Here is a 27,847-nt window from a genome sequence, read left to right as displayed (position 1 = left end):
TAAAAAGAGTTTGTATTTGTACTCCACAAAGCAAGGTCAAAAAAGCATTTAATTTAATTCAATTCAATTTGAGTAGAGGCTTTGTTTACAAGAAAAGAAAAGAAAAAACAAAATGTGCATACAAATTTTAGACTAGAGTTTGCTTTTACAATTTGTTTCAAAGGTGAAGCATATAAGCATAGGTTTCTCCTATGTTCATGATATTAAATATCTTCAGGCATTTTTCATTTAAATACCTACAAAAGTTATGTGCTTAAAAATAAAATGTGTAAGATACTTTATACAGATACTGGATATAAAGATTATTTTAAAAATACAATTCAGTGCTTAGCTTTTATAAGAGGGAAAAATATGTTATACTAAGAATCTTAGAACATTTCATTTGAAATTGCTATATATCCATTCGGGGGGGGGACTCATGAACTCAATCATCAAAGTATGACAGTCATTTAACTAGAAGAAAGCTAACAGAATACAATACAATTAGTACTTCTTCCATCATACCTCTATTCTAACCTGAAAGCCTAATGGAGTAACAGATACCAGAGTATGCTGAAAGTTTCTTTGTGGTATAAAGGGGCATTTCCAGATACAAAGGATGCTTCTGTTCGAAGATGGAAAGAGCCAATGACAGACATATTTAGACTGATATAACCAAAATACAGAGTAGAATAAAGTTTATTTCATCCAGAAAATTATGGCAAATTCACAGTTTACAGAAAATTATGTCAACTTCAAAATCAACTCCATGTTTATCTTTGGTTCCTCCGCCCACTTTTTCTTGTGCTAAATAGTAGGAAACCAATGAGGAAACATTACATAAAGTGAGCCATTTATCATCCACCATAAACGGTAAGTGCCCCATAAACTGCAGTGATCCGTTTCCAATTAACATTGCATAACAGAAGGCAACATAATTTGCATTAACAATTTTTACAGCTTCCATAGGTAAAAAGGGCAAGTTTAGGAAATTACTTATTCTTTTGGTGCTATAAACTGTTTTGGAGATCCCATCCCAATAAATAATTTGACTATTTGTGCAAAGAAAAGGAAGACCCCATTCTTCACCTTTCAACCTTAAGATGACAAAAAGGAGCAATGAACAACTACAGCGATGAAGAAAGACTACAAAATGACAGTTTAAAAAGAATAAGCTTTTTTTCACGGCATAGGAGGAAGGGGTTCAGGACAATTCAAACTGAAAAAAGGATAATAACCCCCCAGAATGAATGGGCATCATGCATGTCATTTAAGATTTAATGTTATAGGCAGGGGATGATCATTTTCTTCTGAAATCTCTTATTCTGATGTGTATTCTATAAATATACTGTAGAGAAGGCCTGCAGATGTTAAACTGTATTATGGACCATCAAAATATGAGAAGCTTTAGTTACAAAATTGCATATCTATTCATTCCATGTCACAGTCTGGCTACTTCCTTCAAGAATTTAAGGATCTGGCTAGGGACATGCAAACCCTAAAACTGACACTAGAATACCAGTTGCCAAAATATGCCAAAATCATTCATGATTGTGCCAAGAACTTCAGCAGGTATAGCTCGGTGCATGGAGACAAAGTTTGTCTCTTCTGTACAAACGTTAAAGAGGACACATCTGAAATGTAGATTTTTTTTGCAATGATTATGCAACAGCCACAAACAGGGGAACCTCCCCCCCCTTCCATGTGACACTAGGCTAGGACTGCAGGGAGTTAAACCCTTCCCTCCCTCTTCCCTCCTCAGTAGCTAAAACTATTTTGATAGCTGCCTCAAAAGATGTGTTGGGACTTTTGCTGTTATCTGGCCTGTGGTACAAAACTAATCTTCCTGTTTAAAGAATGCTTTTTAAACACTCTAACAAATCTTTATGAATATAAGAACAGAACACATAATGATTACAATTCCATGGGGCAAAGAAAAAACATTTGTCTAGCTTAAGGTAACTTTGACTGTCAAAGCATTAAAAGACACCAGTATTTTCCAGAGGAATTCACAACAAACACACTATGGCTGCAGAATTACAGAAGGACCCAATTTACCTGTATTAAAATTTACAAAGATAGAAGTGAAAAGAGAAAGTAGGATTACTGTTGCTGCACTCTGTGATCAGCAAGACAACAGACTGCCCTGATTGCAGTGGATAATTTATTTCCATACTCATAAATCCAGTTTTTTTAAAGATAGCTTTTAAACAATCCAACACTTGTTCTGCTTTCGCAAACTATAAATAAGAGACTCTTGGGCCATTATGTTTTAACACAGAAATCTTCAGCGCAGCATTGCCAAGCATAAAAAGCACTACCATTGGAGTTACAAAATCTATCAAGAATCACAGAAAGAAGGGCAACAGTGCAACTTCCCTAAATACCACAGTTTGGTAAATTTAACAAAAAATGCTGGTCATGACCTCTGCACTTCGACAACTACAGGCCATTGTCATGAATAAGACTTGTTGCCCTCACAGTTTACATACTCTTTGTAAACACCAAGAGCATGTTGTGGCAGTAATCCAAGTAAACAGAGGCAGAGAACTCATGGACCACATGAGAAACCCCAATCACATACCAAAGATCAAAATAAACATTAAAATAATAAACAATTAGCCTTCATCAATGACAGGAGTTTTCCTGACAACAGGTATCATTTTCTTTCTTTGTTCCACATTGGCTATTTCTTACTGCCCACAATGTTCATTTTCACAAAGGATATTATAGCTTCATAAATCACAGAGAATGCAGTAAAGAGCCTTGTCAAGGAAACACTAGATACTGGAAGCACACTTTTTACGGAACATGCTCAGGTACATAAGAGTTTGAAGGCACTACTTCAAAGCATACCAAGAACTTACCAGAATTCCAGGTGATAACCCCTAGGAGTCCACACCTTCTTTCCCCAGCTCCAGAGTCAGCATACCTTCTCCTTACAAACAGCCGCAAGGCACTGTCATCACTATCACAATTAACTCTACTCCAAAATGGAGTGGCAATAAAAAGGTTGGAAACTACTGTATATCCTTTAGCCCTCAGAAAATTGCACTAATAAAGATCTTCGTGAGGAAAAATCTCCAAGAGATGAGGCACCACCACAGAGAATGCCAAGATTGTAGGCAATAGGTGACAAAATATAGAAACAGGTTTGTTTCCAGTCTTCAGGTCCCAGACCACTTAGTACTTTGAAGGAAGTATCTAGAAACAAACAGGAAACTAAATGAAACCTATAACACAGAAGGTGGCCTCTATAGCCTGTGCCAACTAAGCACTATAAATTGGAGAGGAACTACCATCTAAAAACCTGGATCTAATAGTATCCCCACAATGAATAAAATTACTCTGGGTGGAGGGGGAACAACTTTGCCCAGATTAAGTTAATATCATAAACTTCTTCTAGCTGTATTATGGACCAACAGTATCTCAGGGCTGTCTGGCTTGACTTCACTTTAGAATGGACCAAAAGTGGTAGCCATCAGTTGACCATATTGATGGGGGGGGGGGGAGTGACGACTTTTAAGATACTTAAGGTCAAAGGTGTTTAGACCTTACAGATCAAAACTAGGACCTTAAATAGGGTACAGGAAAACACAGGAAACTGCAGGACACCAGCAGCAGGCTTATATTTCTTTTCCCAGTCAAGATTTCAATCTGCTCTGTCAAACATACAGCAAGGGAATTAAGTACTATTGGATTCTTGGTGATGATATTTTCTAGCGTTAAAAATTTAGCCAACTGGGAATACAGTGAAAGACCTCTTGCAAGCTGAATCAATCACATCACTCCACTACCATTACTAAAACCCTTACAAGTATTAAGAAACAACATATTTTAAAACAAATTTCCACAGGATGATGTGCCTGCTCAAGCAAGTTTATATGAATTAAAATAGTGAATAACTCAATTCTGTGCCAGAAGTTACATTTATATCACCACAAACCATGATATCATTCTGAAGTTGTAGAGTTGTGTATCAGAAGAATCAATATTTATTTATTTTCTGGAATTTCTGAAGCACCCTCCAATAAGGCTTAGGGTGATTTACATAAAACATTGGGGGTATACATCATAATCATAGAATCATAGAATCATAGAATCATAGAGTTGGAAGGGGCCATACAGGCCATCTAGTCCAACCCCCTGCTCAACGCAGGATTAGCCCTAAGCATCCTAAAGCATCCAAGAAAAGTGTGTATCCAACCTTTGCTTGAAGACTGCCAGTGAGGGGGCGCTCACCACCTCCTTAGGCAGCCTATTCCACTGCTGAACTACTCTGACTGTGAAAATTTTTTTCCTGATATCTAGCCTATATCGTTGTACTTGAAGTTTAAACCCATTACTGCGTGTCCTCTCCTCTGCAGCCAACAGAAACAGCATCCTGCCCTCCTCCAAGTGACAACCTTTCAAATACTTAAAGAGGGCTATCATGTCCCCTCTCAACCTCCTTTTCTCCAGGCTGAACATTCCCAAGTCCCTCAACCTATCTTCATAGGGCTTGGTCCCTTGGCCCCAGATCATCCTCGTCGCTCTCCTCTGTACCCTTTCAATTTTATCTACGTCATTCTTGAAGTGAGGCCTCCAGAACTGCACACAGTACTCCAAGTGTGGTCTGACCAGTGCCGTATACAATGGGACTATGACATCTTGTGATTTTGATGTGATGCCTCTGTTGATACAGCCCAAAATGGCATTTGCCTTTTTTACTGCTGCATCACACTGCCTGCTCATGTTTAGTTTACAATCCACAAGTACCCCAAGGTTTCATTCACACACAGTGTTACCTAGAAGCGTATCCCCCATCCAGTAGGCATGCTTTTCATTTTTCTGACCCAGATGCAGAACTTTACACTTATCTTTATTAAATTGCATGTTGTTCTCATTTGCCCATTTTTCCATTGTGTTCAGATCTCGTTAAACTCTGTCTCTATCTTCCAGAGTATTTGCCAGTCCTCCCAATTTGGTGTCATCTGCAAACTTGATGAGTAGTCCCTCCACCCCCTCATCTAGATCATTAATAAATATGTTAAAAAGTACCGGGCCGAGCTCCGAGCCATGAGGTACCCCCGCTACTCACCTCTCTCCAGTCTGATGAAACACCAATGACAACAACTCTTTGAGTGCTGTTCTCTAACTAATTCCCTATCCACCTGACTATCTGAAAATCCAGATTGCAGTCCTTCAATTTATCCATCAGAACATCATGGGAAACCTTGTCAAAAGCTTTACTAAAATCCAAGTAAATGACATCAACCGAATTTCCCCGATCCAGCAAACCTGTTACTTGGTCAAAAAAGGAAACCAGGTTGGTCTGGCAGGACCTGTTGAAGACAAATCCATGCTGACTTCCTTGGATCACCAAATTGTCCTCCAGATGTTTGCAGATCACTCCCTTTAATATCTGCTCCATTATCTTCCCCACAACAGAGGTCAGACTCACTGGTCTGTAGTTTCCCGGGTCATCCTTCCTCCCTTTTTTGAAGATCGGAATAACATTTGCTCTCTTCCAGTCCTCCGGGACATCTCCAGTCCTTAAAGAGGTTCCGAAGATGATGGACAAGGGCTGTGCAAGTTCTCTGGAAAGTTCTTTGAGTACTCTTGGGTGCATTTCATCCGGACCAGGGGATTTGAACTCATCCAGTGCAGCTAAATGCCTCTCGACAACCTCTCTATCCATGTTAACCTGCCACCCAGACACTGTCCTTTGGCTATGGCCATCTCTAGATGTGCCTAAACACTTTGACCTGTGGGAAAAAACAGATGTAAAATAGGCACTAAGCCTTTCTGCTTTCTCTGCATCTTCCGTTAGAGTTTGTCCATCCGCACCCAACAGTGGGCCTATTGCCTCCTTTACTTTACGTTTGCTCCTCACGTAAGTGAAAAATCTTTTCTTGTTACAATGGGCTTCCCTGGCCAATCTTAGCTCACTCTCAGCTTTGGCCTTTCTTATGATTGATCTACAGTGCCTAGTAACCTGTAGGTACTCTTCTTTAGAGCTCTGTCCTTCCCTCCATTTCTGAACATTTTCCTTTTCTTTCTTAGTTCCTCTTGAAGTTCTCTGTTCATCCAAATAGGCTTCTTAGAGCTCCTGCAGTGTTTTCGTCTTTCTGGGATAGTCATTGATTGAGCATGCAATAGCTCCTGTTTGAGTAGCGCCCACCCTTCACATGCTCCCTTCCCTTCCAGCATTCTCGTCCATGGTATGACACTCATCATATCTCTGAGTTTATTAAAGTTTGCCCTACATCCAACATCCAACACCCGCGTCTGGCTACAAGCTTCCTTGGCTCCCCATCTCAAAAGGAATTCTATGAGGATATGGTCACTTCCACCTAGGGTCCCCACCTCCTTCACCTCATCCACCAACTCTTGACTGTTGGTCAGTATTAAATCCAGTATGGCTGAACCTCTTGTGGGTTCATCTACCATTTGATAAATGAAATTGTCAGCCAGGCAGGTCAGAAAGTTGCATGACTGAGGACGCTTCGCAGAGTTTGTTTCCCAGCACACATCTGGGAAATTGAAGTCACCCATGATGACAAGGTCCTGCCGCTTGGATATTTTCTCAAGCTGCTCACAAAGTGCAGCATCCACATCCTCTCGTTGGTCAGGCGGTCGGTAGCAGACACCAACCACCACACTGTTTGTTTTCCCCTCACTTATTTTCACCCAGATGCTTTCCACTGTAGATATGCTCTCCTTCACTAGAATTTCCTGACAGGTAAGCCCTTTCCTCACATACAGTGCCACTCCTCCACCTCTTCGATCTATTCTGTTTTTTTCTGAACAGTTCATATCCACTCACCATTACATTCCAGTCATGAGAATCATTCCACCAAGTTTCTGTGATGCCTACTAGATCATACCTTTCCATCAGCATGAGAAGTTCCAGCTCTTCCTTTTTATTGCCCATGCTTCGGGCGTTAGTATAAAGACATCTGAATCCTTTTACTTTTGGTTCCCTATGAGCTGGCCTTGCCGGTTGGGCTGCCTCCGATCGTTTTCCTTCCATACACTCCCTATGTTGATCGTCTCCTTCCCCTAGTGGCTTCAGTTTAAAACTCTCCTGATGAATCTCACCAGGTTCCTGCCAAACACATTCTTCCCCAGTTTTGATAAGTGCAGTCCATCAGGTGCTAGTAGGCCTTCCTCAAGAAAGCCTATCCCATGGTCCCAGAAACCAAATCTCTCCTGCCGGCACCAACTACGCAGCCAGTGATTCACCTCCATTATCTTCCTCTTCCGATGCATTCCTCTTCCCTTGACAGGCAAGATTGAAGAGAATACCACTTGTGCCCCCATTTGCTTGAGCTTCCTCCCCAGATCTTGATAGTCTTTTTTAATAGGAGCGATGGTATTCAGGGACACGTCATTCGTTCCCACATGGACCATCACAAATGGGTAGCGATCCGTAGATTTGAGGAGTTTGGGCAGCCGTTCTGAAACATCTTTAATTTTCGCCCCTGGCAAGCAACACACCTCTCGGGTTAGGGGGTCGGGCCCAGCCACGTGGCGATCCATTCCTCTTAGCAGGGAGTCTCCAATTACCAGTACTCTCCTTTTTTTTTTCTTCTCAACTCTATTTCCTTCTGTCCCCGTGGCCTCTTTCCTTTGTCTTGGACTTTGTTTTGGGACCTCTTCCCTTGTTGACCCTTGCACCTCCTCTGCAAGGGCCTGAAATCTATTCTGGAGCTCCAAAGGCCCCGAGAACTGTCTCGCTCTTCGCCGTTGAGTCTTTTCCCGAACTGTCTGCAGAGGCTCCCTATTGTGGTCAATCTCCTTATCCTCTTCAGGACTAGTTGTATTGTCTTTATTCCGAGTTGCAGGGCTCTGGTCTATGAACTCCTCCCCTTCCTTACTTTGGGTCAGAGTAATAATTCTGTTTTCTAATCCCCTAATCTTTTCCTCCAAAAGTCTTACCAGTATAATCATAAACACAGTCTAGTCTAGATGTGACCATTGCATGGATCACTGTAGCTAGGTGTTCTGGGGCCAAGTAGGAGATTAGGTGTAGGTGATAGAAGGTCTGCCGCGTTACTCTTGTGACCTGTGACTCTATGGAGAGGGAAACATCAAGGATCGCACCCAGTTTTCTAGTGGAGTGAGTTACTAATAGCTGCACTCCATCCAGGTTGGATAGGCACACTTCCTCATTTCGTCCCTTCCTGCCCAGCCACAGGACCTCAGTCTTTGAAGGGTTGAGCTTCAGACTACTCTGTTTGAGCCACCTTGTGGCTAAGGATTCTGGGGGAGAATCAGGGCAGCCATCCATCAGAAGGAAAAGCTGAGTGTCATCTGCGTACTGGTGACATCCCAGCTCAAACCTCCACACCAGCTGAGCAAGAGGGCGCTTGAAGATGTTAAATAAGATAGGAGAGATGACTGCTCCCTGTGGGACTCCACATGTGAGCTGATGATGGCTAGATACTGTCTCTCATATCGCTACCCTCTGTTTGCAACTCCAGAGAAAGGAGATCAGCCATTTGATGGCTGCTTCCCATATCCTGTTGTTGGCTAAGCAGTGAGCTCAAAGCTCATGGTTAACTGTGTCAAACGCTGCTGAAAGATCTAATAATACAAGTAGTGCACTTTATGGGGCTTCTTGAAGCCTGAAGAATGTTTCAGGGTGGTCTCAATGGTAAAAAAGTTGAAAAAACCTGCTCCAATAGATGGCTTTGTACCAGCTGGTTACACGCATTTCAAATATGTGAAGCTGATGTTGCAAGGTAGCCCCCATTTTATTACAGCTGCTAGCTTCCTCTGGACTAGCACTGACAGAGACCGGAAAAAATACGGAGGTAGACCATGCGTGGCTTACACTGCAGTATTCCAACCAGAGAAAGGATGGTTTCACAGGCAGAAACTACTTTGCTTATACATGTCTGAAATCACTGTCATGCTTATTTTTTTTCATACCAGGTTTTTATGCTGGTGTCCTACAATGAAACTATTCAATGTCAGCAATATTTTCAGAACCTTTGCCCCAATGCTAGTTCCAGTCTGCATTACGCTACTCACTCAAAAACTGTATATGCCATTTTCTCCATCTCCCCTCAGCTTTCTTCAGTGTCTCCCTTGCTCTTTAAAAAAAATAAAACCTTTAAAATAGAATACTAATGAATGACTAATCTTAGGTCTGGTCACTCACAGCATACTAGCTAAAGAACAATATAGACGAATGCAGCCACTATGGATTGCCATTATCTATTGTCTGTAGGCAGAACACAGTTGTCTTGACTGTGTGTTCCAATAAGCAATGGTTAAAAGACATTGCACTCCAAGGGAATAAAATAAACATAATTTATACAACATTAAGTTGATGACAATACAATCTCATTAGACCCAATAAGAACTGCACAGCATGTTTAGCCATGCTACATTCCAGATGTAAGATGACCAGTTCCAAACATTGTTCGTGGTCTCTTGTTCATAAAAATAGTGCATATAAATAGAGATTTAATATACAAATATCACACATTTAAGATTGTTTACTGCAAATAATTCCTCATAAGTATATGAACTGGGGAGCATATGAACAATATTTTCATTACATATAGTCAATAATATTCTTTCATGTCCTACTTTTAAATGTGAAATATCCAGTTCTTATTCACAATTATCACCCAGCCTATAAATGGATTCACTTGTTAACTGCATTACAGGTTACCTGCATTACAGATAGCCCTGAAAATGTACTAGTCCTTCACCCTTCTTTAACTAGAAAGAAAAAGATGAGTATGACATAAAAGAGTTTGCTGCCTAGTTCAAAAAAATACTATAGTAGACAAAGCGACTGCAATTGATTCATTACATCAATTTCCATTTTATTTTATTTTATTCAATTTTAGTCCTCATTTAAGGAAGCATTGTTTAAATTGCCCTAATTTGAAAACAGCAACAATAAGTGTAGGAAATACTTGACAATGAAGATGTAAAACCTTTAAAAACCAGTTACCTTAGTAACCATGAGAATGTAGAAGAATAAGAATACACAGAGAGTCAGGACATCATTTCAGCTTCTACAAGGCTTGGGTTGGAATACAGTCAGCTTTCATTAGCTTTTTGTTTTTCTCAGCGGGTCCTTGGACTTTGAAAGGAAACCTGAATGACATCTAAAAGCAATTCCAGCTCTTGCTCCTGATTACCCACACCAAATAGGACTGCTTTCTCCAATGTAAACTTCCCATGCAATCTGATCTAAATTATAAAGCTGTGTTATTTTGCCCTAGATGTATGCACTATTAGCATTAATATTCTACATATTCAACATGAATTGAATATGTATTATCTGCTTTAAGCAATATTTTTGCATGTTTATGTGTGATATTACTGGCTGTGGTGTCTAATAACTTTAAAAAATAAATGCCTACTGCACATCATTGCCTACTAGGCAAACTAATTTTAATTCTGCTTCTCATAAGCAGAATTGCTTTTGCAATAAAGATCTAGTCAGATATGGTACTCTCATGTTTGCTGCTCAGAGACAACACAGGAAAGTTGCTGGTCTGAATCAGTCTTAAGCCACAAGGCATGGTTCCTCCCCCCCCCCCCAAGTCACTCCAATATTGGTTTATGTTCAATGCATACAATAAGGATTCCCCCACATTAAAATTAATGGAAAAGACCTTGCTCACAGTGACCTCTATTTGTACACTGGAACTTTACAGAGGTTTTAATAAGGGTTTAACCCTTTAAGGAAATCCAGTAGAATTTATATTATCTGGCTGTCATTTTTAGAATTTGCAGATAAGACAGTCATAGAAATTTGATTCTGATGCATTTATAAAGGAATTCCCCCCCATTTGCAATCATCCAGCAGGTTCCCTGGAAATGTGCATACACATTCTCTGAATTAATAGTATACAGTGAAATATATTTATTAAAACATTTTATAAAGACTAGAGAACTAAAAGATGAGCATATGTAATCCATTAATGGTACCTTCTCACCATTCCAAGTGATTGTTACTACTACCAGATAGTGGCATTAGAATATTTTGCTGTACCCAGTGTTTAAAATGACTAGAGTGGGAGGTGGAAAGGAAAGAGAGATATCACTGTGGTATTTGGGAATGTATACAGCCCCTAAAGAAAGCCAATCAATTGTTTGACAAAGACAAAGGCCAATTCAATAGTAAGGCAACCAACTCAAGACAGATGGTCACTGATTCAGATTTCACCCCTCCCCACAACAAAAATAAGCTTAAGAGGCATTTTCTGTTACTAAGCAACAAGGCCAAAGAAGGCATAAGTCTTTTACTACATATTGTTTTCACTGCTTCCTTTCAGATTTTACGTAAGAAAACAGTACCATCCTCTAAGATGATAATGCCAAGCAAATTGCTGTTTTAATCCAAAGCAACAAAATAAAGCAGGAGTCCAGTAGCATCTTAAAAACAAACCAAATTTATTTCATCATAAGCTTTTTGTGAGTCTGAGCTTCCTGCATCAGATGCAGATGATGGACTACGAAACTCCAGTTTTACCCTTTTAAGATGGAGATTCATGGCAACTCTCATTATGTCCGCCCTAGGACATTACAATCAAGCAAGAAAAATCTGCTCAGGGACCCTAGCACCAATGAGATTAAAATGGTCTCAACCAGAGCCAGCCACAACCTAGTGTAATGCTTTGCTGAATGAGATCAGAGCCCTACAGGATCTCCCAACAGTTCTGCAGGACTTGTTAGACAGAGCTGCTCCACTAGGCCTATGGTTGAGGCCAGAAATAACATTCAGAAATCACTGGCTTCTCTGTCCAACACTGCCAGGCTGAAACCTTTACTGAAGCTTTCTATAGGACCCCTTCCCACGCCTGTTTTTCTCTTTTCTTCTGATCAGCATTTTCAAAGAAGATTCCTCTAATGAAGGTTTTAGTAGCTTACTTACTTGTAGCTAAAGACATTGCTTCTATATTATTTACTTTCAAAAATTCTTCCAGCTCTTTGCACTTATTACATCATCTTGTACTCATTGATCATAACTTAATCTACATCTTTCTCTTGGTTTTCTGTTCCACTGCCTCATTTTCTCTATAGGATTCTAATCTGACAATACTTTTGGTTAGATCTATGATTTGTCTAAATTTATTGTTAAACTTTTAAATATCCAATGCATGTCTATTCTTGAATGTTTGCTGCCTATCAAGGAATAAATGTGAAAACTCTACCTTTTGGATATTTGATCCTCCAAACACCTTCTAATTTCCAAATACTGAAATATATTTTTAATAGTTTCCCATGTTTAGAATTCCTGGATCTATCCTTTTTTGGATTTAAAAGTTCATTCATGTCTCCCAAAATCATTATCTTCATCTTGAAATTCTAACAATTCAAATGAAGCTAACTTTGAAATCAAAGAAAAAAGATAAAGATCAGTTATTTAGTAACACACAATTCTATATGTGGTTTGTTACGCACTTGTATCCTGTCAAAGTTCATGGTTTTAATTCCTGGATTCCAGTTTCCATGCAGTTTGGGGGGTGGGGAGAATTCATAGTAAATTAACAAAGAAAGTTGCCATATTACAGTTGAACAACACAAAAGACTGCAGATTTGGGAAGCAAATTTGTGTTTTCTGAAGGGATATCAAAGATTATAGCACAATACCCAAAATTTTCCACAAAACACTTCAATATACTGTGTTAGATTATAAATCCAGTAGTTTAAAACAATTTGCATCCTGATTAGACTTCTGAGAGACAACCTCACACCCCTGACCATTTCTGGCAGTTGTTTTGTGTTTAAGCTGCATAACAAGAAACAAAAGATTAGTATTTTGTTTTACAACCTTCACATTTCTAACATTAAAAAGCTAAATGGCTCCAAAATGTCTGCAACTTGCAGTGATCAAGAATACATACAGAAAGGGAAGAACTGTCAAGGGAGAAAGTAGCTCTTAAAAAAATGCTTAAACTCATAATTTGGGGGGAGAATTGTTATAGTTACATGTATAAAAGAAAGAATGAAGATGAGACAAGAATAGAGGAAGGAAATGAAGGTTTTTTAAAGTTCCACTTAGCTCCCAAATTTGGATTATGATCAAGAAAGGACAACTTTATATGACCCTGTATTATACCAATGGATAACCAGAAGTCCAGTCACAAAGAGAGAGTTTAGCCACAGGAATAACCAGTAGTTTCTTTTTTTTTTAAGAGAGCAGTTACCTTTACCACACAAAAAAAGTGATGAAAATATACCAATTTCTCAATACAGCAGCTAATCATTTGTTTAAAGTAGGGGCCTCTTCGTTCACTGCCAACACATTCTCTGGCTGTTTAAGGGGTAGTAAAATCAGTCATTGCACGTTCCATCTCACCTTCAGGTAGTCCCTCTATTTGCAGCTACTGTGTATATTTGTGTTTGCTTTTTAAAGTGGGCACTTTCTGCCTTATAGCCCTGCATTAGCAACATTTGTGCACTCCAGACTAGGAGGTGTCAGCACTGTGAGAAAACCCATAGACTATTAAACATATGGTCAAATAAAATGAGGGAATGGAGGAAAGCTGTGACAGCATGTGGTCTACAAATGCCTTATTTACTTGCATGCTGAATGTGCCTTGCTCTTACTATGCACCTCAGGCATCTGCTTGAAGACAGCTTGTTGTGTCTCCAAAGCACCACATTTTGATAGCGTCATTTGTTGTTGTTCATGTACCATCAAATATTTCAGCAATTCACTAACCAGAAGACTGGGATCGAAAACACATAATAAATGCAAGCAAACAGAGCCACTGATATACCGAGCTCAGCAGTGAGTCATGGCATTAAGAAGCTATTTCTACCATCTCTACCCAGAGCAAAGGAAACAATGGAACTTCCTGTTTTGTTGCTTTTTCCTGCCATACTGTTGTATACATATATGCAGCCACAGAACCAGACAACAAGTACACTTCAAAGTAACCACTGTGTTTCAGGGACACCAGACGCAAGCAATTTCATGACAAAGTCATTATCAATGCCTTTCTATTACTGAATCCAAATTGAGAAAGGAATTTGGCTCATGTATCTTTCATCTAGGGCCAGAAACTTCAGAATGCAATGCATTTGCCTCTCCACTTGTTCAAATTGATGCAATCCTGTCAAAAGAAAGCGCAAACTTGGCAATGAGCATAATTCTGCTTCTGTTTTGTGAATTCACAATTAGAAATATATTTCGCTGCTTTTCAGTTTAGATTGGTTTAAATAGCAGCAGCAACACAGACCATAGTGTGCTAAGTTTAAATTATCCTCAGCTCTTCAAAAATAAATGTATGAATCCATCTGTGATTCCAATCAGCTTAGTTTTAACACCCATAACAAATGACTCAACAATATATATTTTTTCCAATGCTATGTTATGCTTTTCTCAGAAGGACAGAAGTAACACTAAGAAGATATCTCCTGGATGAGACCAAAGGTCCATTTCACCTATCATTTTGCTTTCAGCAGTGGCTAACCAGATGGCCTAAAGAAGAGAACATGACGTGAAAGCAACAGGCATTCCCTATGGCTAAAAAAACAGCTCTGCACATTTAGAGTGTTACCAAAAGAACATGAGGATTCTATCTAGCTATCAAGACTATTAAAAGCAGAGTTTTCTGGATCTGCTGAATGGTCTATTTAGCCCAAATCATTTTGCCAGGCCAATAAATCCTGTCAGGATTTTCTAAAAGTACATGCCAGTTCTGAGAGCCATTTTGGTGTATTGGCTAGAAGTGCAGACTTCTAATCTGGCAAGCCGGGTTCGATTCTGCACTCCCCCACATGCAGCCAGCTGGGTGACCTTGAGCTCGCCAGGGAACTGATAAAGCTGTTCTGACCAAGCAGTGATATCAGGGCTCTCTCAGCCACACCCACCTCACAGGGTGTCTGTTGGGGGGAGAGGAAAGGGAAGGTGACTGTAAGCTGCTTTAAGCCACCTTTGGGTAGAGAAAAGCAGCATATAAGTACCAAATCATCATCATCATCATCTTCATCATCTTCATCTTCTTCTTCACTATAGCATTTTCACCTGTTTTTGTGGCATCTTGCTCATCACTGCTAACTGATGCATTACTTATAAATGGATAACAATTATTAGCATACAAAGGCATAATGTCACAGCTTCTACCTGTGAAGATACTACTGTGATCAAAGAAAAAGTGAGCAAGAGATTAGGGGTGATTTCACAAACACTAAACATATTTTCAATCCACTTTCAATTTACTTTGCAACTGTGAGAAATGGCAAAATCCACTTGCAAACAGTCATCGAAGTGGACTGAAATTGCATGTGTGAAAGTGCCCAAAAGTTATGCTGATCACTGAGGCAGCGGGGAGGGGGGAGGCTGTGAAAGCTGCTGCTCTTCAGAGAACTGGTAGCACTAGTAATATAGTAAGCAACCTTAACCTCATGGTCTGAAAGCACCAAACTGCCATGATGAATACTTATACAATACAGCTGCTGAAATAAGGCTGCTGAGGTTTACCAGGGATTGAACTAGAAGAAGCTCCAACTGATGACATCAGAGACCTGAGCTGTGATTTCCCCTAGACTTGGCTTGACTACACTCCTGATTTCACTCACCTCTACATATATTTGGATTCTTGCCCATATAAAAGTAGCCTGCCTTGCACCACATTTTAAATTCCCATATTTCTATTCAAACACCCCTTTAATGTAAAATACACTTTACAGTCAAGGCATCTGTATATTATCCCAGCATCGGTTCCAAGACTGTCAGTACTGACAACTTGCTGGGCAGTAAAAACTGAACATCTGTTCTACTTTATATTTCTGGTAAGGCCTAGGAGGTGGAGCTGGTCTCATGGCTTAAGGGCCACTCAGCGCTTAACACCCACTCAGGGCAGCTGTCCCACCCCTGAGTGTCTCCTCCAAACGGTTTGCCTATCTGTCCAGCAGCCAGCCAATCACCTCTTGTCCCCCACCCTTGACCACCCCCTCCTCCTTCCACTTCCCTCTGAGGTTCGGAGGCTGCAGTTCCCTGCCGCGTGAGGGCTACCTCTGCCGTTGAGTTCCCTTCCTAGGGGCTTCCAGCCTGCAGCCCTTTCAGGTCCTGGGGAGAGGGAGAGGCCATCCACAGAGTTCTTTAACCCCACCCCTCCAATCTAGCACCCGTTGTGTTCCTGAATGCAATGGGCTTTGTCTCAAGTTACATCATAATTAAAATACATTCACACAAAATAAAAGCTAAAATATACAATGAATCAGTATATTAGATAGTTAAGTAGTAAAACAAAGTGAAGAAAGCACTTTCCAACAGTCTGCCAATCCCTGTTGTTAGCTAGAGAAGGAAGTGGGTTATATGACCCATTAGTTAGAATATGAATTGGGAGGGATTTTGACAGGGATATCTGCTACTCTCAGTTTTTGTTCAGGTCCCAACCATTGGCCTGGTGGAACAGCTCCCTTTTACAAGCCCTGTGGACCTGTTTTTAGAATCAATTCTTCGTTTTAAATGAAACTGAGAAAGTCTGTCTTATTTTAATTATTTCATTTTGTACCTTCTTACATTTATTGCTCATAATGTCAATAAAGGCTTCTGTATCTGTACCTACGCAGGGCTCTGACTTCCCTTGGAAGAGTATTCCACCAGGCCAGGGCCAAAAATGCCTTGGCCCTGGTTTAGGCCAATCAAATCTTTTTCTGGCCGGGATCCCTGAGCAGGTTCTGTTCACTGGATTTTAAAGGTCTTTGGGAGACATATGGGAAAATTCATTTAACAATACAGACTAGGACATTATCAGTTGGAATGTTATCTTTCTCTTCATCCTTGCCACAGTGGCAGTCTATAGATTTATAGTAGGAATTCTCTCTGGGTTAGTAGTGGATATTGCAATATTAACGTTCCAAAAGATAAATTGCAAATGATGTAGGTGGAAAGGAATCATACTAAGATGCATTCAAACCAAGCAAGTCTAAACCTACGCTGGATCCCCAAACCCAAAGTTAAAACTGGCCTCAACCAAAACCAAAAAGGTCATACTTGTGGAATGCTCGGCCTGAGGAGATTAGGGCCCTTCAGGATTGTAAACAATTCTGGATGGCCTGTAAATTGGAACTGTTCTGCCAGGCCTAGGGTTGAACTCAGGAAACAATACCTTGGGATGCCGGCTTCCCTGCCCAAAAATGCATACACAGCTAGAACACCCCTCCAAACTCTCCTCAACCTCATAGGGTTAAATAATAAGAGGAGGCAGTTTTTATATTGATGTTAAAAGGTTTTTATTGTAAATAATTGTTTAAGTTTCTTGTCAATCACCCTGAGCCAACCAGGAAAGGACAGTATATAAATAAAATATTTATTTATATTCAAGAAACAACTAATACAAAATCCATTACTTAATTGCCAGTATGTCCCCAAACAAAGCCCATGTGATAAAACTAAATTTCTAAAGCTGTCCCCACACAGATGTGATATCAAGTTTTGACCACAGCCTTTGGACCAGAGCATCCCTGCTCCTGAATGCTAAACCTTGAAGGCCCAGCTCCAATCATCCTGGAAATAAAGTGGGTAACCACAAAGAACTGGACTTCCTGATACTGGTAAATACTGACAGTGTGGACTACTATTAAAGTAACTGTGGTGAATCATGTTTTTACCAAACTAACTTCCAAAATTGTAGAGTTCCTGGAAATATAAGCAAGTTTAATGAATTTCTTGATCCAGTTTATTAGGCTCAATTCTAATAACAACAAAGTGGAGTTTGTTCAGGGCACAAACAATCTTACCTAACAATCAGGCTGTCAAACTCAATCCCTCCGTTCTTCTCTCTTTGAGTGCTACATTTAGGTTAAGACAAAAGTTGTAGCGTCAACCCCAAGTGAAGTTTATGTCTTTTCCCACATCTTTCAGTTGTTGACACACCATTCTTTTTACAGGTAGATGCTGTGTTTCAGTTGGAACTTGCTCCATAAAGCTTACCTAAGCAATTTTTTGAACTGTCGTAAAAGTATAATACCGTCAACCAACTGAAAGGAAAAAACAATGTATTTGCTGACATGCCCAAGTTCCAAACATTCTCTTTCCTTCAGAACATTTCCAGGGAAAGGTTATAATTTCTCCTTTAGAAGAAGTTTTCAATTATTAATATCACCAGTAACACTATTTATTAAATTAGGGCATAAGGGACAGGTCATTGTGTTTATCCAGATCATCAGCAACTGTATACCACTGCTACATGAATGAATTCCAAGGCCTGCTTGTGAGAATAACATTAGAATGACTTATCCATCTGCACAGAAACTGAAAGCAATAGATGAACACATGAAGCGGCCTTATACTGAATCAAAAGACTGGTCTAACAGGGTCAGTACCATCTACTTAGACTGGCACTGGTTCTCCATGGTCAAACTGAGGACTGTCACATTACGTAATCTCTGGTCCTTTTAAATGGACATACCAGGGACAGAACCAATTCCACTGGGCCTGTAAAACATAGCTGTCTGCTAAGCCTAATTTAACATAATTAGCTTTTGCCTTATATTTCCACTGTTATGATGGCAGTTCATTAGACTGAGGAAGACTGCGTGCACTCAAAGACTGACACCTTGAATAAATCTTTGTTGGTCTTAAAGGTGCTATTAGACTCTGATTTTGTTGTGCCAAGCCTATGGTTGAGGTCAGGAACAATATCAAAATTCTAGCCTCCCTGCTCCAAACATCAGCCAAACCACCACTATACTGCAAACGTATCCTTACATCATCCCTGCTGTCAGAGGATAGATAACAGGGTGGCTCTGAAATTGGTTGGTTTTAATGTTTGTTAATATTGTATTTTTTAATTGTTATTATGTATGCTGTTACCCATCTGGAGCCTTCAGGGAAGGGTGGGTTTAAAAATGTTATCAGTATTATTATTATTATAACCTGGAACTTTCTTTATGCAAAGTAGAGACTCTTCTTTTGAGCTCTTGCCAAATGCTTGAGCAAGACACCTATACACTCCAGTATGGAAGACGGCAACCATACAAAGAGCTATTTAAAACACACATGTAGGTCACAAAATGTCTTCACTGCTGCAGAAGTTGGTTAATCTTTTTTAAAAGTATATTTGCATTTTAGAGTAATACAGCTGGAAGAATTACTAATAACTATTAATAATAATTAGTAGTAATAATGACGAATTACTAATAATAATAATACATTAAATTGTCATCAAATGGCACATGGGGGTAGCAATGCTGCTTATCACCAAGAAGAAGAAGAAGAAGAAGAAGAAGAAGAAGAAGAAGAAGAAGAAGAAGAAGAAGAAGAAGAAGAAGAAGAAGAAGAAGAAGAAGAAGAAGAAGAAGAAGAAGAAGAAGAAGAGTTGGTTCTTATATTTCGCTTTTTTCTACCCAACGGAGGCTCAAAGCAGCTTACATTCGCCTTCCCTTTCCTCTTCCCACAACAGACACCCTGTGAGGTGGGTGAGGCTGAGAGAGCCCTGATATTACTGCTCGGTCAGAACAGTTTTATCAGTGCTGTGGTGAGCCCAAGGTCATCCAGCTGGCTGCATGTGGGGGAGTGCCCCATAGGTTTGCTCCACAGCACTGTTGTAATGATTAAAGGCCTGGCACCACATAGGTGGAGCCAGTCATACAGGTCCTTGCCTCCAGTCCATGCAATATTTTACTAAGGCCCGGGGGGGGGGGGATACTGTTTTGCCAAGGGACATCGCCACCACCGCCTGAGCCCCTGCTCCACTTTCTTTCCCACCAGCACCCATGACTTCCTGCCACCCACTGGGGGGTGATGCCAGCAGCTGTGCACTGCCACTCCGAAGGGGAGTCCCTGTCATGACGGCTGCTGAAGAGCATCAAAAGTGAGCTGGCAGCAGAGTGGCAGGGCACCCCCAAGGCAGAAGCTGGGGAGGAGGATGAGGAGGAGCTGCGGCCCAGTACCAACTGGTCAGCAGCCTGGTATTGGTCTTCGGACCGGGGGTTGGGGATCACTGATTTAAGCCATATCTCGAAGAAAATAAACTGATGCCACAACTGTAAAAATTCACAGAGTGGGCAGACATGATGAGAAGGAGGGGTTGATTTTTATACCCTGCTTTTCACTAGCCGAGGAAGCCTCAAAGCAGCTTACAATCGCCTTTCCTTTGTCTCTCTTCAACGTGTGGTAGTTGAGGCTGAGAGAGCTCTGAAAAGACTGTTAGGTGAAAATAGTTCTAACAGGACTATGACTAGCCTAAGGTGACCCAGTTGGCTGTATGTGGAGGAGTGGGGAATCACGAAGTAGACAAACCCCGCCAAAACTGATTCCAATCCTTGTGGATCAAGTCCAAAGAAAATCAGGAGTAACAATTATGGAAGACCATTGCAACACAAAGTCTAAGACTCAAACTAGTTCTCCAGACTTATTTTCCCTCTAAAAGCAGCACTTCCACGCTGCAAAGCAAACTGCTTTTAAATAAACAGTAACTAAATGTCAAAAGCAGGTTCCTTAAATTCCACTGGGCTATTAAATGCCCTTTATGTGACACAAAACCACTTTTAGCTGTAAAAGTTACTCTTAACTCAACCCCTTTACACATCTTAATTATTAGTGGCATAATAATATGTAGGAGTTAAAATGTTTTTTGTAGAAAAAATCCTTATTGTTTTTAAATTCATCACACCATTGAACCATTTATTCAGCCTCATGTTCTTTTTATGTCATTAAGAGCTGGAGACAACTTGCCTCCCACACACTTCAGTGTCACACATGTAATCCAACGCCTCTGATAAGCAGCTGTTCCTTTTTCTAGCATTATAATAAAGAAAGATCAGCCTTGATATGATCGCTTACCACATAATGGATGAAAAGAACAATATATTAACAAAAGCTGAAATCTTAAACATACTTATTTTGGTTGCATAGTTAGGATCTGTAAAAGGATCTGTAGTTATATTAAGAAATCAGGATACTGCAATCCCTGCTGCACAGCAAATAGATAATAATTCCTTATACGATAAACTGTGGAGGATAATAATAATAGAATCATAGAATCATAGAATCATAGAGTTGGAAGGGGCCATACAGGCCATCTAGTCCAACCCCCTGCTCAACGCAGGATCAGCCCAAAGCATCCTAAAGCATCCAAGAAAAGTGTGTATCCAACCTTTGCTTGAAGACTGCCAGTGAGGGGGAGTTCACCACCTCCTTAGGCAGCCTATTCCACTGCTGAACTAATGCTCTCTGACTCACTAATGCTTTAAAGAAAAAATAGTGTGTGTGGGCGATCCTTGTGTGAAACAACAGAACATATTCTAAGCCAAGCACATCTCTCCTCAAGTCCAGAAAGACCCCAAAATAAAATAATTATTATTATATTACTGTTATTATACTCTTGTGGCGCAGAGTGGTAAGGCAGCAAACATGCAGTCTGAAAGTTCTGCCCATGAGGCTGGGAATTCAATCCCAGCAGCTGGCTCAAGGTTGACTCAGCCTTCCATCCTTCCGAGGTCGGTAAAATAAGTACCCAGCTTGCTAGGGGGTAAACGGTAATGACTGGGGAAGGCACTGGCAAACCACCCAGTATTGAGTCTGCCATGAAAACGCTAGAGGGCGTCTCCCCAAGGGTCAGACATGACCTAGTGCTTGCACAGGGGATACCTTTACCTTTACTTTTTAATATTATATTATACTGCATAACAGTAATATTATATTACTGTTATTATACTGCATGAATTCCTTACCATTGTAATGGAAACAGTTCCTACATTGGATCCCTTAAGTTCCTACATTGGATCCCTTAAGTTGCAGAAGTGTGGATTCTCAAAGGACTTTAACCCTTTTGAGGAATTAACCACTGCTCATTAAGGCATTCTGAACTAATCCCAAAACAAACGGGGATATTCCAAGAGAATGAGAAAGATCAAACTCTAAATGTCCTAGTAGCAGAAACTTCAATGGGCAAACTATAAATGTTGAACCACTGAGTTTTAGCATATGATTCAAACATTTTGCTCTCTCAATATTATTATGTATATATGTATTCTAAATACATATGTCACTGAATAACCACAAAAGTACCTTCAAGCAGCTGACAACAGCTTGATCTATATACTTCTGTGGAGGCAGCTGACCTGCTTTCCAGTGATGTTCTGTAGCACTCTGAAAGCATCCAGACAGAAGAACCATAGTTCCTTCACACATGAGCATCAGCTGGTCCCCAATGGAGACACACTGGAGTGAAAAGGAACCATATCATTCATTCTCCTACTTGGTTCCACTATCTAGTTGTATTACTGAAGCACTATGGCAGGCTTTCTCACAGCGGTTTCAGAATGGCCCTGGAAGGCCATGTTAATATATTTTTAATTATTAAAGATTTATTAGGTGATATGACCATATATGGTCATGTCAATCTGCCCCCCCCATGGCCAATGATGGACCTGGAGGAGTGAGAAGAGGAGGTGCCTTGGGTGGGCATGCACACAGATATGTTTCCTAACCATATTCTGCGTGATCATGCCACTTCTGGAGTTTCTTGAAGCCTGAAGAACGTTTCAGAGGTTTCTCAATGGTAAAAAGTTGAGAAAGGTCACACAAGGTGTAACTCTGCAGTCATATATGAATAGGGTTCAAGAGTGTTTCTTATCTGTCTTTTACACTACAGTCCAATTTAATGCTGCTAGGCATTGTTCCTTCTTTGTCAAAATGTGAGTGCCAGATTTCAACCACACTGAACACACCTTCTAGGATACAGCTGCTGCAATAGCTGCTATCTTCTATGCACGAAAGCTCCTGAGTCTCAAGGGGAGCTGCAATTGGTCCCGCCCTTGTAGCGACTCTGTCATTTTAACAGATACAGACAGAAATTCACACACCCATAATGAAGATACATCTCTGCAGCCCATGTCAAGTCCTGATTTTATTCAGTTTGTTCACTTAACACCTAGTTCACATTATTATTATTATCATCACTTGCATCTTCACTTACCTTGCAGCTGTTCTCCTGAATCAGTTGCAGATGCTGAATTGCTATCCTGCAACTGTTAAAGGGACATATGTCTATGCAGGAGGAGAGGAAGCAGCTTGGCAGCCTTACAACCCAGTCATATGGCATTTTTCATTTAAACAAAGTTTCTTAAAAACAGCTGGCAGTAATGTTCAGACCACTTGGGTTATCCCAACATAGGGATCATCATTACCAGTGGTGGCAGGGAGATACATGAAACTGCCTTATACCAAAAGAGCCCTTTGGTCCATCAAGGTCAGCACTGTTTTCCTAGACCAGCAATGGCTCTCCATGATCTCGAGTAAAGGTCCTGTTTAAACTGGAGATGCCACGGATTGAAGCTAGGACAAGCAGATGCTCTACCACTGAACCACAGCCCCCCTCCAAAGCACAGGACAGCAGCCATTTGCATTCTAGATTGTATGGCCACAACTGGGTTAATATGTACCAGCCCTTAAGCTGATGGTAGGGTGCAAGATTTCAAAGAGGGTGGGTCATTCATATGTGCTACTTAGAACTATCACGAGGACAGTAGTTGCCCCAATGATGAAACCAGAAAGTCCAAGTTGTACACAATAGTCCATCTCTTGCTATCTGCATTGAAAGGGGCAGGCAACTGAAGAGAAAGGAATAGAGGTTATCGGAGCTTTGTATTCAGTCTTACTCAGTCCTATTTCTCTCCCCTTTCCCTAACCCTACAGACAAATTCTGCTGACAAACTGCCTTGAGTCTGGCAGAACATATATATATATATATATATATATAAAATAAAATAAAGATGTGTGCTTCAACTAGGATCCTGTTCCCACATACACACACACACACATACCTTCTCACTAAGAGGATGAAGATAGAAGAGGCTGATGACTACAGACTGAACATGCAAATAGCAACTTCACAAAACCGCATCTAGGACTGCAGCATTAAAGACACATTTGCTTCTTTAATTTTCTCAAGAGGCCATTAGTACCAAAAGGTGTAGGTGTAATACTCCCACTCTCAAATGCTGGCTCCCCCATAAGGGCAATTATCCAAATCCTTTATTGAACTAGCAGCAGCAGTTGTTTCCCTCTTTCCTGCAGACCCTAATAAATTTCTTATGGAAGGAATAAATAAGAGACCTAGTTTTAAAACCAAAGGAGCTGACCAGAACCAAAGAAGTGTAAGTATAGCAATGCTGCCTTTCCAAAAAGGGAAGAAAAAGCTTGTAAACAGAATGGAAAGCCTTGTTTTCTTGGCATTGTGCAAGGTCACATACAGCCCCTCCCCAACCCCACCCCGCTGAGTTCCTCTGCCTCTTATGGAAGTCCGGTACAGAAAAATTACTGGGGTAAGTCCTTCCCCCAAATCCTTGCATTTATGCCAGGAAAAGCTTCTCCTGCAAAGCTTCTGTCTTTTGTGACATATGAAGGATTCCAAAAACCTGACAAGGTGAAAAAATATTCAAGCATGGAATATCAGCTTTAGAGAAAGTTAATGTAATAAATATCATGGTGCCACTTACAATTACAATTTACAGTTATATAAAATTGTAAGAGTGTCAGAGTATCAACTTTCATGAGTCACTGCTCACTTCTCTACATCTAAAACATTTTGTTAGCCTTTAAGGTGCTACTAGTCTCTTACTCCTTTCCACTGCTACTGACCGACAAACATGCTAGCCATCTTGATCTAATTCACAACTAGATTGATACACTGAGTTCTATGTGGGATTGCCCTTGATTCAGAAGCTGCAACTGGTGCCTACCTGCTTATAAAGATGAACAGATGGGATCACATTACACACTCATACTACACTGCTTAGCAATTTGCTTCTGGGTTCCAGGAGAGGATGATCAAGGCCAGTCATGACCACATTTGAATGACTACTTCTCCTAACACAAATTGAAGCCCCTTAGAGCTCTGCCCACTTATTAGCATCTTGATGTACATAAGAATCTCTGTATGAGTTACCAGACTAGATAATATTACTTCAAAAGAAGCACTAACACCATTTCATATCCTTGAGTTTCTCACCTGGTAACAGGACCAGCCTGGCTGCTCAAAGTAAGGACCTTAAGGACAACTCCTTCCTCCAGCTGCTCCCATGGACTGTTTTTAAAAGTTGAGGAGACAGGATGAGGTTTGTTCAAGAAGCAGTAGGCTGTCTTGAGACCCAGCCTGACAACTACCGTAGGTATTTTTTTAGCCCTAACTTTCTGATAATTCCATCTGTCCAAAAGAGGAAAAAGAAAACAAACCATCTAACACCACTTAAGCACCCACAGGAAACAATCTAACCAATGGAGAAGAAGCTTTTAACGAATTTTTAAAAACTAAATTATAATGAATATATTCCATGATTGTTTTTAAAACCTGCTGTTATCCTCCCTGAGCTGTTCAGATAAAGGGCAGGTTATAAATCTAAATAACAATTATAATAATAATTATTATTACTGTACATGCAGCCTTCAAAATTTTTAAAACAAAAAACCCACACTTTTATTGTGGATTCAAAATTCTGCATATAGTTTCTCTTTAGGGAAAATCATCAGAATGATTCACTTGGTTACCCTAGAGCACCACATGGTTCAAAGTTGTTTTTTAATGTTGCCTTTCCCCCAAATATCTTTACTTCTAGAGACAAACCCTTATCCCTTTTTGGATGACATCAGCAGCAGAAATCACATAAAAGCTACTTTCAATTGTACTCAGCTTATGAGTCCTGATTTCTTAACAGCTAGTATGTTGGTGAACAGGATAACAAGGTCTGCCTGAAAATAAAAGGGGATGACAGTTTTCTTTGTTCAGTTGATTTGTGACCAACAAAATCCTGAAACTTCAGGGTGCATATAACACACGAAGACACAATACAACATAGTAAAACACAGAAGTATTTATCATCTTAACTTTAGAGACTAAAAGCCAGACCAAATCAATTTAACATCTTTATGCGCCCTCTGGGACGGCTGATTCGGTTTTGGGCTGGGTCGTCACTAATATACAGATTACAACCAGCTCTATCTCCTGATGGACTCCTCCCCCCCTCCCGAAATATTTACCAGATGTTTTGAAGCCATAGCTGGATGGTTGGAGCAGAGTCACCTGAAACTCAACCCCTTCAAGACAGAGGTCCTGTGGCTGGGGAGGAGGGAAGGCAGATATGGAAGTGCATTTACCCTGCCAGGCCAGGGTGCAACTTAACCACTCGCCATCTGCCAGTAATTTGGGGTTGATCCTTGATGCCTCCCTATAGATGGAGGCACAGGTCACAAGAGTAGCCTATGCCAAGCAAGACTACTAGCACCCTACCTGTCTTTGGAGCACCTAGCCACAGTAATCCATGTGACAATCACCTCCAACATTGACTTCTGCAACTCACTCTCCACAGGCTTTCCCTTGTCCTTGATCCAGAAATTGCAACTGGTACATGATGCAGCTGCTAGAGTCCTCACTGGAACACCTTGGAGGGCCCATATCCAGTTGGTGCTGAGGCAGCTGCATTGATTGTCAGTTGTGTCTCAGATCAAGTTCAAGGTTTTGATATTAACCTTCAAGGGCCCCACATATTTGAGAGACCACCTATCTCCTTATGCCTCCCATGCGGCCTTGCGCTCTGCAGTTGGAAATCTGTTATTGGTACCCAACCCACAATAAGTATGCCTGGCCTTGTCCAGGGCCTTTTCGGACCTTGCCCTGTCCTGGTGGAATGAGCTAAAGGCCCTAACAGAACTTCTACAGGGCCTGTAAGGGCTCTTCTTCCAGGCATTTGGTTGAGGCAAGGATAATCAAGATCAGGGGCCCCTCCTCAGTTTAGCCAGGACAGCAGGCTATTTTCCCCTTAATTTCCCAGAGGCAGGGGGCAGGTTGCTTGTTGAATGTGGGGGAGAGGATGATGTTTAGCGTTAAAGTTCTAAGGTGGGGATTGCTTTTATTGTCTTAATGCAGCGGGCTGAAGTCTTAATGCAGCAGGCACTAGCGGGGCTTGAAAGTGAGTGGGACCAGTGAGGCCATGGGGCGGGGCGGAGCGGCAGCGCGTGGTTTGTGCGGGCCCCGTGGCTTGTGCGGGCCCCCGCAGGCGGCATGGGGGCGTGCAGAGGGTTGTGGTGATGCGGGCGAGGCGAGGAGGTGAGGCCGCGGCGTAGTGGCGAATCTGCGACCTCCGTGGGGGAGGCGATGTGGGCGCGGCGCGGCTGGACACGGATGGTGGCCCCCCCGTGGCATGGGCGAGCTGGGCCCATGTGGAGCATAGTTGGCAGGCAGCGGCGAGTAGGCGAGGCCGCAGTGTGGCGGTGAGGCGTTGCGGAGGCAAGTCAAGCAATGGTGGTGGGCGGGTGGCCGCAGGCGAGGAGGAAGGTGGGCGGATCAGGAGGCGCGATTAGTCAGTCTGGCGCCAAGGGACCAATTGCAAGCTGCGCTGTGCCGATTGGGCACCTGCCGATTGGGCCCCCCGATTGTCAATCCTGGGGAAGGGGCCTATGGGCATCCTTCCTCATCACGGACAGGGCCCACCTTTGGTGCCCTTAACGAATTATTTAATCCACTCCGCTTGGAGCGGTTAAAGATTTGGGTTTTTTTATTTTTGTACCCCTCAGAGAGCCAGCATGCTGGCACCAGCATATAATAAATTAATTAAATGAATAATAAGTGGCCTTAACCATGCCTCTAAAACAGGGGTAGTCAACCTGTGGTCCTCCAGATGTTCATGGACTACAATTCCCATGAGCCCCTGCCAGCATTTGCTGCCAGTGGCTCATGGGAACTGTAGTCCATGAACATCTGGAGGACCACAGGTTGACTACCCCTGCTCTAAAAGATTTTTGAAGGGAAAATGGGGGAAGTTCAACAGGTGCTCTGCTTGTGAAAGAAGGTAATGACCAGGAAGAGTGTCAGTGTCTTTGCAACAATTGCTCAAAGAAGCGAGCAAAGCAACTTCCTTTCCCTAAAGTAACTCTACCAACAATACCTTTACTAAA

At 41.3% G+C, this 27,847-nt stretch overlaps 1 protein-coding gene across 7 annotated transcripts in view; it reads right to left on the bottom strand.

The window, feature by feature from the left end:
* The window catches only part of LOC143828397 (GREB1-like protein), a 167,011-nt gene that overhangs the window by 126,338 nt on the left and 12,826 nt on the right, over positions 1-27,847 (bottom strand). Inside the window, exon 1 of one of the 7 annotated variants that reach the window (XM_077318819.1) lies at positions 9,938-9,993. The exons of the other annotated variants lie outside the window; for them this stretch is intronic. The gene's annotated coding sequence lies outside the window, so the exon portion shown is untranslated. Of the gene's footprint in view, positions 1-9,937; positions 9,994-27,847 lie in introns of those variants that run through there. 7 annotated transcript variants of the gene reach the window in all.

The sequence above is a fragment of the Paroedura picta genome, unplaced genomic scaffold (assembly GCF_049243985.1).
Source record: "Paroedura picta isolate Pp20150507F unplaced genomic scaffold, Ppicta_v3.0 Ppicta_v3_sca25, whole genome shotgun sequence".
Classification (NCBI taxonomy): domain Eukaryota; kingdom Metazoa; phylum Chordata; class Lepidosauria; order Squamata; family Gekkonidae; genus Paroedura; species Paroedura picta.
Note: the sequence above shows the minus strand (reverse complement) of the source record. Positions and strands in the feature narration are given on the sequence as shown.